Source organism: Chlorocebus sabaeus, chromosome 1 (genome assembly GCF_047675955.1).
Source record: "Chlorocebus sabaeus isolate Y175 chromosome 1, mChlSab1.0.hap1, whole genome shotgun sequence".
Classification (NCBI taxonomy): domain Eukaryota; kingdom Metazoa; phylum Chordata; class Mammalia; order Primates; family Cercopithecidae; genus Chlorocebus; species Chlorocebus sabaeus.
Genome location: NC_132904.1, coordinates 23,594,952 through 23,609,032, shown reverse-complemented (window position 1 = coordinate 23,609,032; position 14,081 = coordinate 23,594,952).

Here is a 14,081-nt window from a genome sequence, read left to right as displayed (position 1 = left end):
TCACGGCAACCTCCACCTCCCTGGTTCAAGTGATTCTCCTGCCTCAGCCTCCCGAGTAGCTGGGATTATGAGCATGCATCACCACGCCTGGCTAATTTTGTATTTTTAGTAGAGTAGTAGGCCAGGCTGGTCTCCAACTCCCGACCTCAGGTGATCCGCCTGCCTCGGCCTCCCAAAGCGCTGGGATTACAGGCATGAGCCACCACGCCCGGCATCTAACTTAATTTCTCTTCCTTTCTCCTTGGCTCTGGCGGTAAACTGCACCTCAAAACTAGAAGAAAGGAAAATTTAACATGCAACCTTCACTTCACCATATCTCTTCCTTCACATGTGTCAGAAGATTCTGCATAAAGAAAACACTGTAATTTCTCAAGAAATATCTTATAAAGAGTACATGAGAAAATCCCTTCTCCCAAGAGCTTATTTATCTCGCATTTTAATTGTGAATAAAGGGATCATAAAAGCATATCAAGATCCATGTTGCCCCACAAAGAACATTCAGAGGCAACCTGAATGTCCCTGCCCCACATGAGACAGCGAGTGATTTTTAAGGGACGGAGTAGGCTGTAAAAGGGAGTCACTGGGAGACAAAAGGAGAAAATGGAAGAGAGAAAGTAAAGGAGGCGAAGTAGAAGGCACTGAGGTTGGCATCACAGTCCTGTTTGGAGGCAGATTGAATGGTGCAATGAAAAGTTCCGAGAAGGGTAAATCAGAGGACCCATGTTTAAATCTTGAGTTCCCTACCTATTGGTTGCATAATGTTGAATCCATCACTTAATCTTTTAATCCTCAGCCTTCCCATGTGTAAAATGTGAACAATAATTACATTTTTCTTAAAGAGTTACTGGAGGAATTAAATAAAACTTGTGAATAAAACATAAAAATTATTTTATAACAAAAGAAGAACATTTTTTTCTTTCTTCAAATAAAGATGCAAGCAGGAAGATGGAACCCACAGTGTGTATGAATGGGTAACTGCGTGTGCGTGTGTGTGTGTGTGTGTGTACATGTTATGTAAAACTTACTGCCTTAGATATTTGGGGAAAATGTGTTTCCTTTTTATATTGAAGCTGTTCATCATTTAGATGACATTACTTAAAAAATTCAATGTCAGGCACACAGTAGGTTCTACACATTGTTGAATAAATAAGTAATGACTCAAAAATAATGTTAAAACAAAGGAAACTGAATGAAGGTCAAGCTCAAAATTAGCACGGTATAGACATTTAATAAAAGCTGCTCTGCAGTTGCAAAGATAGTATTCACTCTACCAGGTTACTCTTTTTCAAGAAAACATAGTAGACAACAACTTGAAACTCACAGATCTATTCCCGCCCCAGCTTAAATTCTAGGAAATGAATAATGCTTGTGTAATATATACGCCTGTTCTAGTTAACCATTCTTTGTAATAAACCACCTCAATAGGGAGAGACTTAAAACAAAAGTTTTGCATATCTGACCATTCTCTGCCTTGGATGGGTGATTGCTCTGCTTGTTTTGCCTTTCCTCACTCATGCACCTGCATTCAGCTAGAGAACAGGCTGGGCTGGAAGGCCCAAGATAGCCTCACTGGCAGCTTATGCTGGCTGTTAGTGACATGCACTGCGGGGGACTGACAGAATTGTGGGTCAGGTTTCCTATATGTGACCTCCATTAGGCTGGATGGGCTTGCTTTCTTAGTGGTCCCAGAGCAGCTCTCCAACGGAGGAGAATGGAAGCTACGAGGCTTTATAAGGCCTATCCTTGTAGGTCATGTAATGTTATTTCTTCCACATTCCATCAAAGTAAGCCACAAAGTCAGATTCTAGGAGTAAAGAAACAGAATCCACATTTTAATGGGGTGTCATATTGCAAAAGAATGGATATGTGGGATTTGTGGCCTTATTTTTCTATTTACCACAGAGAATGGAGGCCACATGTGGCCCCTTTCCTTATCAAGGGGACTGCAGTTCGTTGTTGCTAGACCGTGTGCACCAAAAGATCATCTGTTTTAAGTTTAACAGGTAAAGTCCTTAAAGAGTAAGAGCAAAGGAGTTCTGAAATCACAAAACTAAAGCAAAAATGATGTCATATTGAACATCTGATCCAAACACAGTAATCAGGAGAAATAGAGAAAAGGAAGCAGATAGAGTAGGCCATCTTTTTAATTATGCAGAAGATCTGGGCTTGGAAGACACATTTTTAGCTTAAAGCATGCTACGAATGTGACCATATGTCTGGGAGAGTATAAGCTGCTTTAAAACAGGACTGCATCTTCTCACGTCCCAGCTCTAACAATTATTAGCTGTATTATCTTTGCAAGTTACTTAAGCTCTCCTAAGCTTCATTTTCCTCATCTGTAAACTAGACATCATAATAATATTACCTGCATATGTTTATACTAAGAATTAAACAAGATTTATGTGCATCCCCATCACAGAACACATGAAATATGTAACTAAGAAATTTCCCGGTTTCCAATTACAAATTCTACTAAGCTCTATTTTGAAGTTATTAAAACCGCATGAAAAATAATCCAATCTCAATTATTTAAAAACAGTATGATAACTTGAGTTCTAAAGGGTGAGAATTTACAATCCCATGGAAGATGGTGGATAATTTGCCTTTCATTTTTGTCCCCAAAGTAAGTTTATTGAGATAATTTGATCAGCAAGTGTCCTACCTTCTGAGAATACATGAAGAACAACTTAGTAGATAAAAGTACCATAACTGACAAGATTCCAACGTAGTAATACCCATTAATGTGCTTACAATTGTAGGACAACCCTGAAAATGTATAATACAATTTAACTAAATATAGCACCACAATCTACAACACAAAAATGTTCCAACATTCACTCAAATCCTGATTCAGTTAAAACATAATATAGTTACAATGAACTGCTATTCATTCTTCTATCCTGTAAGAAACAGAAGGAAAAAAAATCCATGCAAATATATTGTACAAATACTTGTGTGTTTCATAATAATCTTAGCAGCCTCACCTATGTAGAGGTACATTTGTGGGTGTTTGTGTGTATGGTATGTTTTGAACATCTTTAAGGCTTGCTTGAAGTTTTATATCAGCTTGACTTGCTTAATAGTCTTTTTCCTTTATGTTGTCCCTTCACTAATTGGGCAAATGTGATAATTTGTAATGGGTCTCCAACTCATTAATGTAATTTAGTAAGGTTCTACTGTATTTCAGCAGATGCACAAATGAGGCTGCTGCATACGTCTGGTATTTTTTGGAGCTTTACTTCATCAGCATCCACAGTATTTCTGCTTTAAAATTGAGAAATGATTGTCCCTTAATCAGCTATTTGTTATACTGGGCTACAGAAATATATGTGGTGTCATTAATAAATAATTTTAGGATAGAACTTAGCAACAATTAACATTCACATAGTTTTTTTTTGTTTGTTTGTTTGTTTTTTGAGACAGAGTTTTACTCTGTTGCCCAGGTTGGAGTATAATGGTGTAATCTCAGCTCACTGCAACCTCACCTCCTGGATTCAAGCAGTTCTCCTGCCTCAGCCTCCTGAGTAGCTGGGATTACAGGCACCCGCCACCATGCCTGGCTAATTTTTGTAGTTTTAGTAGAGATGGGGTTTCACCATGTTTGCCAAGCTGGTCTCGAACTCCTGACCTCAGGTGATCAGCATGCCTCGGACTTCCAAAGTGCTGCCATTACAGGTATGAGCCACCGCACCTGGCCTACATAGAGCTTTAAGGTTTAAATCTTATTCTTATACATCCAAACACAGAAACCCTATGTATTCTCTTGTGAAGAAAGGTATTATACGTATTTTTAAATGACTTAGAAAACAGCATTTCATAATATTTCTAAATACAGATATTTGATTTGACATTTGCTACATAATTTTGGCCATTTATTTAACCATCTTTAAAATCTGTATAATAACTACTTCATAGTTTTTTTGGGAAAAGATCAAATATTTTTATAATAAATATAAACTTTTAAACACATAGTAAGTGCTGAATACATGCTTGTTGTTATCATGATGTTGATTTGACAGATAAGAATATTGTACTTTTTAAAAGATACTTACATCTGATGACAGAGAAAAGAGATAGCTGTCAAATATATAACCAGGGTTTGCAGATTGGGAAGATTTGAGTTAATTATGCAAAGGCAGTCTCTATTCTTCACTTCTAGCAAGGAAGCTGCGGAGTTGGGTAGCCAATATTACAAGGCTGGAGCTAGCAGAAGCCTTGCCTCTAATTTGAAGCCCTCGGCTACTTAAAACTGTGTGAGTGTACAGAACCGAGGCTAGGGCGAAGGAGGTAGATTTGAAAAGGTTCAAAGACGGCGCCAAAACAGAAAGTGGGCCTGGGGGCTTGGGCAGGTGTTGGAAAAGTTGGAGCTAAATATGAGGTTGAAATAAAAATCCAGGAAGAAGGAAGCAAGAAACCAAGAAACTCTAGCAGGCCATCGGGGAGAGAATAATCTGAATAAATGTCAAAGATAGAAGGTGTTGCCTAATACTGGCTTGATTTTGTTATCCTCTGTGGCTTCCACTGGGTAAGAAGGGTAGGAAAAAAGATGATGGAAGGAGCAAAAAAAACAAAATGTCCCTACATTCTGGCCCTGCAAATCACTAACTACTGTGAGGGGTGAGTAAAATGGATAGAAAGGCAAGTTTTTCTGGAACAATACCCAGGCCCAGACAGGAGAGCAAATTAGCTCTTTCTCTGTTTCTCAACCTCCTATCTCTGCTCTCATCAGGGAAGAAGGTCAAGGTGTTATTCAAATAGGCACCTGGTAAGTGACTCTTTACTGGCCTCCCCGCACCCCCACCAAAGGATGATAGTAATGACCAAAGATTCAATCTGAGCAGTTAGTTTCCTCTTGATGGGGGCGGGGCGGGGGCGGAGCTCTGTTGCTTCTTCAAGTAGATGTGGTCAGAATTAGAACTGACTCTCTTCAAATAGTCTCCCTTTTGCCTTTCCTGGACCTTTATCTTGGATCCAGATTCTGAGCCAAGAAAAATAAACATCCTATGAAACTACCTGGCAAATTTCTAAATGTATCATTGTGAAACTGTCATCCCTCTAGCTTCAGAGAAAGAGAAACTGGCATCTACTCAAAGCAGACAAACTGTCTCTCTCATCTCTGAAAACTAAAAATCTGAAAAGAAAAAAATGAGACTGAAGACGAGAAGGTCAGAGAGCGACCTTTTTGTCAACTCTTCCTGGTTGTGTTAAGTGCCATTCCATTCTGAGCTGGCAGTTCTTAGACATGTTTCCCTCTAGAACATACCACTAGAGATGCTTGGACCATCTGTCTGTCCGACAGACCATCTGTACCAGGCACTGGCACCCCTTCCAGAAAATAGAAGAGAAACTGAGGACACTAAATAGGTGAGTCTCTGTGTCTTTGTTTTCTAATCCCTCTGGCAGTAATTGGTAGAAGAGAAAAAGGAGGCCAGAAAAACTGTTTAAGGTTAAAAAAAGTTATAGCAAATGCAGAAAATAATTTTCATACAAGCAACCACAGAAATATTTTAAAAGTAATAGAGAAAAGTAGCTGTTTCTGGCATTAGGTGTTAGGTAAGCTAATGCCCAAACTGAGAGCAGTCAAGGCACCAGGGCTTTGAGACAGATGCAACTAGGCAGACATTCAGGTAGACATTGCTTTTAACGATTTTTTACCCTGGGCAAATCACAAATCATCTGTAGTTCAGTTTCCTCATCTTTATCCTGAGAATAATGATGCCCTCTTTATGTAACTATAAAGTTTTTAACACCTCATCTGAAACACCATGGAATTAAATGTGTCATAGCCGTTGTGTCAATTTTGTGGGTTTTTACAAGGCTGTCTACAGGGCTCCAACCCATATCTACATTCCTTCCTACCAAATACTTTTTGATGTATTTCCCTACTCTATTAGCACTGATATATGCAAAGTTATAATTTCTTCTAATTTCTCCTTGGAAACATTATCACTGCTTCACAATATAGATATTTAGGACAAACCTCAAATTCCCCTTCCTTCTTTAAGCTTCCCCAACCACAAATTCCTCAGGGATAACTCCCTTCTCTGAGTTTTACATACTGACTTTATTATTTTTTGGTTCTGAATCCTGTGCTGCCTTGTTTAGCAAGTTAATTGCTCCTCTGTCAATAGAATGTCAAAAATAATATATGAACACATTTGAGGGAAAAATCACATTGCTTACAACTTTGTGTTCCACATCATAACTGTGATAGAATAGTGAATCTAGTAGGTATTTAATAAACAAAGTTTGAATAAATGACACCATCAAAATGACTACAGAAGCAAAAGAATGTACTGTTACCCACAAGAATATTCATTGAGAATTCTGACTGACTTATGCAAAAGTGTTCTTGACCTAGATCCATGACATCATTCTGAGGTTCAGGAATAGGAATAGGGTTATTTTTAAAAATAAGCACCCCGACCCACTCCCCCCACACACATAGACATATATAGACATAGATACAGATTTGTTTGTGTGTGTGTGTGTGTGTGTGTGTGTGTGTATGTATGTATATGGTGCTGGACAAATGAGTCTTGGAGAAAAATATGTATTCGATAGGAAGAATTTCATTTAGCAAAAGCTTGAAAAAAATGTAGCAGTGCTTATAGTGATGGAAGAGATGAAAATCAAACTTGAAGCAGCAAAAACACATCCAGGAGAGTCATGGTAGTGAAGCATAACAGGTCAAGGGTAAAGAAAGGGAAAACAGGAAATAGCATCAACCAGATGAACACAGGAAGAACTCAGCTATTCATGAGCAAAACAGACCTATTTCATGAATGTGTTGGCAGCCAGGGGAACACTCAGAAAAATTTTAAACTACTTTTATATCAGCTCTTACTTGGGCACTGGAATCAGAACAGGTTGACTGATGATATGTTTAATGCTTAATAGTAGTCCAGGTACCTTGGTAGAGAAAGTGACTCTGAGCAAAAGTCACATATAAACATGGTTTTCCTTTTGAAGAAGGGAGAGTGGAGTTTTTTGCTTGTATGTATCTATATTCAGACTACTGTCACTATGCATGGTGGATGTCTCCAACAGAAAAAAAAGTTAGCAAACCCATCCACTGTCTCTGTCGTTAATCATTTGCTTGTTTTCAGGAAAGAGTATGCTGTTATTAAATTGATTCTTTTTCTAAATGTTTTCACCTCACACATATTTTTTACTATGTTATTCAAACATGCGTCTCAATTTATGTGGATTATTTTCTTCTTCTATATGGAGTATCTACTGGGGTCAAGGTATATATGGTCACAGATTTTAATTCTAATCATACGGTTGAAAAAAAAGTACACCCTGCACCATTGTGTGTTTACTTGGCCTTTGTTTCTGTGACTTCTTACCTAAATCATGAAGGTACAAATTCAAATGACCTACACAAGGAGTTGAAATCTCTCATCTTTAAGTAACTTATTATCAAACATTCAACATGCTAATTTGTTTGCTCAATATGTATGCAAAGGAACAGCTAGAACTTCAAAAACAGTTAAACATATAATTGAATATCTACGTTATGTAAAAAAGCTAGAGCATTTTTACAGGGATTAGAGAAAAGGTGGTGTTAAAATTTTCTTTGTCCCTTGACAGTTTTAAGTTGAAGAAAGATTGCTACTTCCTCTCTTTATCAAGAAAGCTTTCATAATAGGACCTTTTCCCCTGTTTACAGCCAAGCAATGAGTTTCATGGCCCACATTTTAGAACTTGACTTTAGAAAGAATTCCCCAGTTTATGAAATTCTGACTCGGTTCCCCTTCTCTGGTCTCCTCACATGTTCTGTACCAGTCACTCTTTTTCCATCATGTCCCCCATTGACATCAATATGTTGAAAGATAATTTCCCTCCTCTCTTTTATATTTTTATAGGTAGACAAACATGAATATTTGCTTCTCTGTTTATTCATGTGCTGTAATAATTTGTATCATCTCTGGCACTGCAGAGTACAACAACATTCATACAAACTGAAACTGCTAAGTTATTATCATAATTACTATTACTACCAATGATTATAAGTAAATTTAATTATTATTATAATGAGATACCTTTTATTGAGCACCAATTAAATTTTAATCTCTGTTCTAGATACTTTGTGAGCATTATTTTTCTTAATCTTTTTACAGCACTACAAGGTAAGATATGGAAATATAGCTACAAAAGTAACCTTCCCAAAGGTACATTACTAATGAGACATAACAAATTGGGAGATGCCACCCATAAAGTAAATTCTGCAAATGCTCCTTAATGCCACTGAAGATTTAGTGTTACAGAGAAGACTTTCACTTCTTTATTTATTTATTTATTTATTTATTTATTTATTATTATTATTATACTTTAAGTTCTAGGGTACATGTGCATAACGTGCAGGGGACTTTCACTTCTTTACTTTCCTCTGAGCCCTGTAACTTCAGTACAATCATCCACATGGCATCAGACATTTTAATAAGATCTAAGTAATTGTCAAAGTTAAGTAGAGATCTGCCTCAACTTATGGCTTCTGCTAAAGACCACAAGAATATGGTACTGATGATGTACTATATTAGGGACCCATTGGTTCAGAGAGGCGCCCTTCAGAGGCCCCTTAGAGATACTAACATCACATCTTTCCACTGATAGAGTCGGCCCTATTATGGGAACGTGATTATTTGATTTGCATTTACAGAAGGCTTGCTCTGAACTGTCTATAATTATGTGAAGAAGCATTGGGTTTGCATCCTACAAATAAAAGAAACCATGGTGTAAAAGAATAGACATGGGCTTTGGAGTGAGTCAGAATTTGGGGCAAATAAATCCTTTTTTGCCTTATCTGTAGTATGGGAATAATCATGTTACCTTGCTTATTTTGTGTGTGTGTTTGAAGTATAAATAAATAATCTAACATACCTAGCACAGTGCCTGGCACATACAATACCTTTGCTGACTCTATGAGATAACTGATTATAACATTATGTTTTCTTGGTGTGTGCTGGTAATATATTTTGCAGTATGCCACAAAAGGAGTTTCCTTAGTTCAGTGCAAAACTTCAACCACAAATTCCGATGCTTAAGGCTGTGATAGAGGGCAACGAACTTGTGTTTGCTATTTGACCAATTGACATCCCTCTTTCCTTTCTAACTCTCCTAGAATCAAATTTTATGGCATGAAGCTTTAAAATGCAGGGAGCATAGATCTTGTCTTTCTTCTCACAAAGTCATAAAACAGACTTCATCCATTCATTTTAAGGATAGAAAGAACCCACAATCTGAAGGACAAAACCCTGTTCCCTCCATGCACAGGCAAAGGCTGACTTTGCAGTACAGAAATACCTGGGTCAAGTGGTACCAGCCGTGCAGAGTTAGCAAAGCAGAATTGGACTCATCACTGACAGCTCAGTTCAGCTACATTAGTAGGAACAAGGCTTTTTACATCTTTTCTGATATGTTCTTGAACAAAATAAAGGTCATACACAATGACAGAGCCCCACATAGGTCAGATTCTGGCAGAGGAATCTTAATTCTTTTTAACTATCAAGTCAAAATTCCAAGGGGCAGCCTTTAAGACTGCAGCATTCCCTGTCCAAATACAGGAATTGCAGCAAATAGCTATGAGTAGAAAGTCCTTCTAATACACCCCACAGCAATGATTGTAGTGCTCGTACCTGGTCGGTGCTTGATAAATATGCATCCTTTCATTAACTGTGAACAAAATGAGATTTTAGGTAAAGAGCAATGTTAACACCTCTTGGTGACATCTGAATTGTGTTTCTGCAACCACATATGGAAGGATGCACGTGATTCTTCCTCCTTATATTCGGTATCATTTTGAAAGTTCTGAGTATAAGTGAAATGACATCTGAAAATGGTGCTTAGGCTGCTCAGAAAAAGGGTGTGATGAAACCATGGTACATGAAATGAGCTAATTTACAGAAATATAGCTTTCAGAATGTAGCTTTCTGTCTCCAGTTTTACTTAGCACTCAGATTACATTTGGGGATTTTGCCCCCTGTATAAAAATATAAAAACACTGGATTAGTATGGTCTTCCTATTCTTAAACTAGTTGAACAGGAATGAGAGAATATATGTGAGCTACCTAGAGAAGTCCAATTTTGTGTCAAGGATTTTACTAAGTGCTTTACATAAAATTATTCATTCACTCATCACAGAATCGCTTATAACTGATTGTCCCTATTTTACAGATGAGACAACTGAGGCTTTAAGAGATTAGGTATCTGATCTCATTCTATTCAACTCCAAAGTCTGTTCTCACTACCATCTTCTCTTGCTGTCATAACTTCCAAGTCAGCTTTTTAATTCTGGTCTATCTGTCCACCAAATGCAGCTCACTGTGAAAATCATTGTTTGCTGTGCTATTACTAAAAAATGTATATTTTATTTATATAATTCCCAAGTGTAACTCAAATTCTAATCAACAACCTCATTGTGGACTGGAGTTATTTGGTGACTGCAAACTTGCTAGTAGTCTGTGTATGTCCATGTCTGGGAAAGTCAAGTTTTTCTTATGTTTTCTGGTGAAACATATCCAGTGAAAATGAATTCAAGTCATTATATATTTTCTATTTTTCATGAAACTAAAATTATGCCTCATATGAATTGGTTAATATTTATGCATGTATGCATGCACATGGACATACACACAACACATACACATATTCACAAGTAACTAAGAATGTACCACAAAAATTACGGAGAAGAGGCAAAGTCAACATATTTGGAAAAACACCAAAACTATAACAACATAAATGTTAATACCAATCATTAAGAATAGGTCAGTTCTGCTTCACACTTTAACTTGAAATTATATTGGAGGAATCATTTTATGTCTTGGACGATACAGAAAGTCATCATTACTATAACACATTACTTTTCTACAGAAGAGTATATTTGTAGATCTTTTTTTCTACAATATTTCATCATAGCCTTCACAACAACACTATGAGTTAAGAATAGTTATTTCCAAATTATATAGGAAGAAATCAAGGTTCCAAGACTTTGAACGACCTACCAACCATTAAGCAATACTTGCAATGTTTGACTGACATCTTCTGATTCTCAATCCAGAGGGTTTGTTTTTTTTTTGCTTCTGATTTTAACCCCAGCCTCCACCGTTCCCCATTTTATCTGTGACTGCTGAGTAGTCCCAAATGGAGATGCAGATAATTGAGTGAGTTGGCTTAATTTATTGCAAAGCCCCTGCTCTATTCACACATCAATTAATCCATCTTTTATCCTGTAATTTATTGGGGTCCCTGAGAGGTTGTTCTGAAGTGATGGAGAACAGTATCAAGGACAAACAAAATAGCATTTGTCATCACAGACTGTATCTTCTTCTTCTCAAGAGTCTTCATTTTCTGTTGTAGGCTGATGCTCTTAGCCTATTCCTATTAGCCCCAGTTCCAGCATCAGCCCAGCTCTTTGAGCTAACAAACAGCTCTAGGCTGTTGTAATGACTCAGCAATCAAAATTTCAAGTTCAATCCACCTGGTCCTTACCCACCTCCAGGGCCAGGGCTGCAAAAGCTCCTCTCTGCTCTTGAACTTACTAGGGGAAGTTCCTGGCTCCTTCTTAAAGGTACTCAGTAGCTGACTTTCCAGCTGTCAACCCTGTTTGTTACAGAGGGAAAGAGCTATTCATGTGTTAAGTGCCCTGGGTCTTAAAAACACAGGAACACACTGGAGAATGTTGGGCCTCCTTGTCTGACTTCAGCAGAGTCCCAGAGAAAGGACTTCCAAGTGAATAGAGTTAAATACAGAAAGAAACTGGAATGTCCTTTATTCTCCCCAATAAACTCAGAGAAACCCTTCACCAATTCATTCTTTTAAAAATATAACCCTGCATATGTTGCTTCTAGGGAACTTTAGCCTTTTCTTTAGCAACTCTGACATGTTACTCCTACTGAAATGGAAAGCTCCCTACCCCCATTTACCTTTCTTTTCTGAATTCTCTAAGCAATAAAACAAACCCTGGTAAACCTCAAAACCCTCTCTACCACAAAATAAAACTGAAAAAGCCATGGACCTGGAGTTGGTTCTGATCAAAAGCTGTTTATTATTGCTCTGGCCTGAGCTGAAAATAAAGATGCAAAGTTACAGTTGTGCAAACACCATCAGGAACCCTTGAGACATGGGAGAGATGCTTTGCACATTGCATAAGCTGTAATCAGAAACTCCTGAGTTGACTGTACCCCACTTCTATTATTAGCCTAAAATAAGTGGTCATCAAAGTGTTGCTATCGCTAAAAGATTCACTCATTACAATTATTAAATCTTTAATACACAAAAGCCAAGTTGGTATCTTTTGTTGTTGTTTTTTTTGTTTTGTTTTGTTTTGAGGTAGTATTGAGAATAATCTATGCAATTAATTTTTACCAATACCACACATCTAAATATACCAGTACTTGGTGAGAATATGAATAGGAGAACAGTCAACATTAGATAACCTCAATGGAGAGAGGTACTAATTTGCCGGAGTCCAGAAAGACATTTTCAAAGGACTTCTCTCTATTCAGAGCAGTCCTAACACTAAATAGATGGCCTAAAATGCTGTCCTCCATACCTGGGACTAGTTGCCAAAAGATGCAGGTTAATAAAGAGCTGACAAACTTAAGGAATGCTGATTGTCCAGGCAGAGCTTGGGGAGCCTCCAACACCCTGCCATGACCCTTTGGCACTTGGAGTATCAGGATCCTTCTCCTTACAACAGAAACTTTGTGTTTCTTATTCGTATATTATTCTCACTTTCAGGGTTTATGAACCTCAGATTGTTTTTTCCACAAAGAAAATAACATTTTATTTAGGATTTCTCCTAGGTTCAAGCCACTTAAAAATTAGAAAAACAACACAACAAACCTCCTTTCTAGATAAGAAAAATGTACCTGGACATTATGGGTCACAGATAAAAATATCATGATCATAAATCATTGACATGAAAGACACATTATAAATTATACTGACACGAGTTTTCCCATGGTAATTTTTACTGAGAGTACTGCCTGGAGTGCCAGGTACAAGGTTGGGCCAGGGGTGGAGAAGGGGCAGCTTCTCACAGTTTTCCTCTTTTACCTGCTTCTCTAAAATCGTTATGCAAAAAATATTAGATAGATGAAAGGCTAGGATAGCCTAGGGTAATACCAGAATATAATATCATCTTTAAGCTTTTTGTTTGTTTGTTTGCTTGTTTTCTTTTTGGAACTCCTTTTAAATATATATATAAAATCAATGTTTTGAGTATGATGCCTGACATCTCTCAACTTGGGTGCTCTCATAAATCTTTGACCCAGGCCACGTAGCCTCTGAATAAATCTATTATGCTACAATTTTCATCTTCTTTCTATACACAGACATCAACACCTGGAGAGAATGACTTAGGTATGCTCTTCTCTACCTAGTTACCACACCTGTCATCTCTTCCATGAACGTGTCCACAGTAACAGTTCAAGTTGGCTAACATTCCATGAACTAACACTATTCTTTTCAGGACAAACCATCCACATGCACTGGCAGATGAAGAGTAAGGTTCTGCTGCCTTCCTGTGAGGTCTCAGCATTTTAGAAACCTATTTACAAGTGATTCTTACTCCTGGGGAGAAGCTAATTGATACCAATGCAGAGATAAAAATACTACAAGACACGGGAACACAGATGTTATCACAATGAAATGATATTTTGCTTTAATTAAATAACCTTGGGATTGAAACAGGTAAAATATTGTCTGCATTTCACTTCGAAGGAAAAGCTTGGAGGTGGGGGTGAAGAAAGGCACAGTTAACTACCAGGAAACTAAAGAGACTGAGTTAGGCAAGATGTTTGAGTAAAGTCACCTGAATTCCTGATGCCACTTGCTTTTACAGCCAAGAATAGACAATTAAGAGCAATTTTCAAACACATCCCCTTCTCGGGGGACCACATAGGGTAAGAGGATGTTCCAAAATGAGCGACACTAGTCTTAATCAGGGGACACCGCATTCGGAAAGGTTAATGAGATGCAATAGTGAGAGAATCAGTGCAAAAAGAGAGAGGTTCAAAATACTAAACAATTTCCACTTTGTTCTCATTTCCTCCAATTAAGAGCTGGTGAAGCAG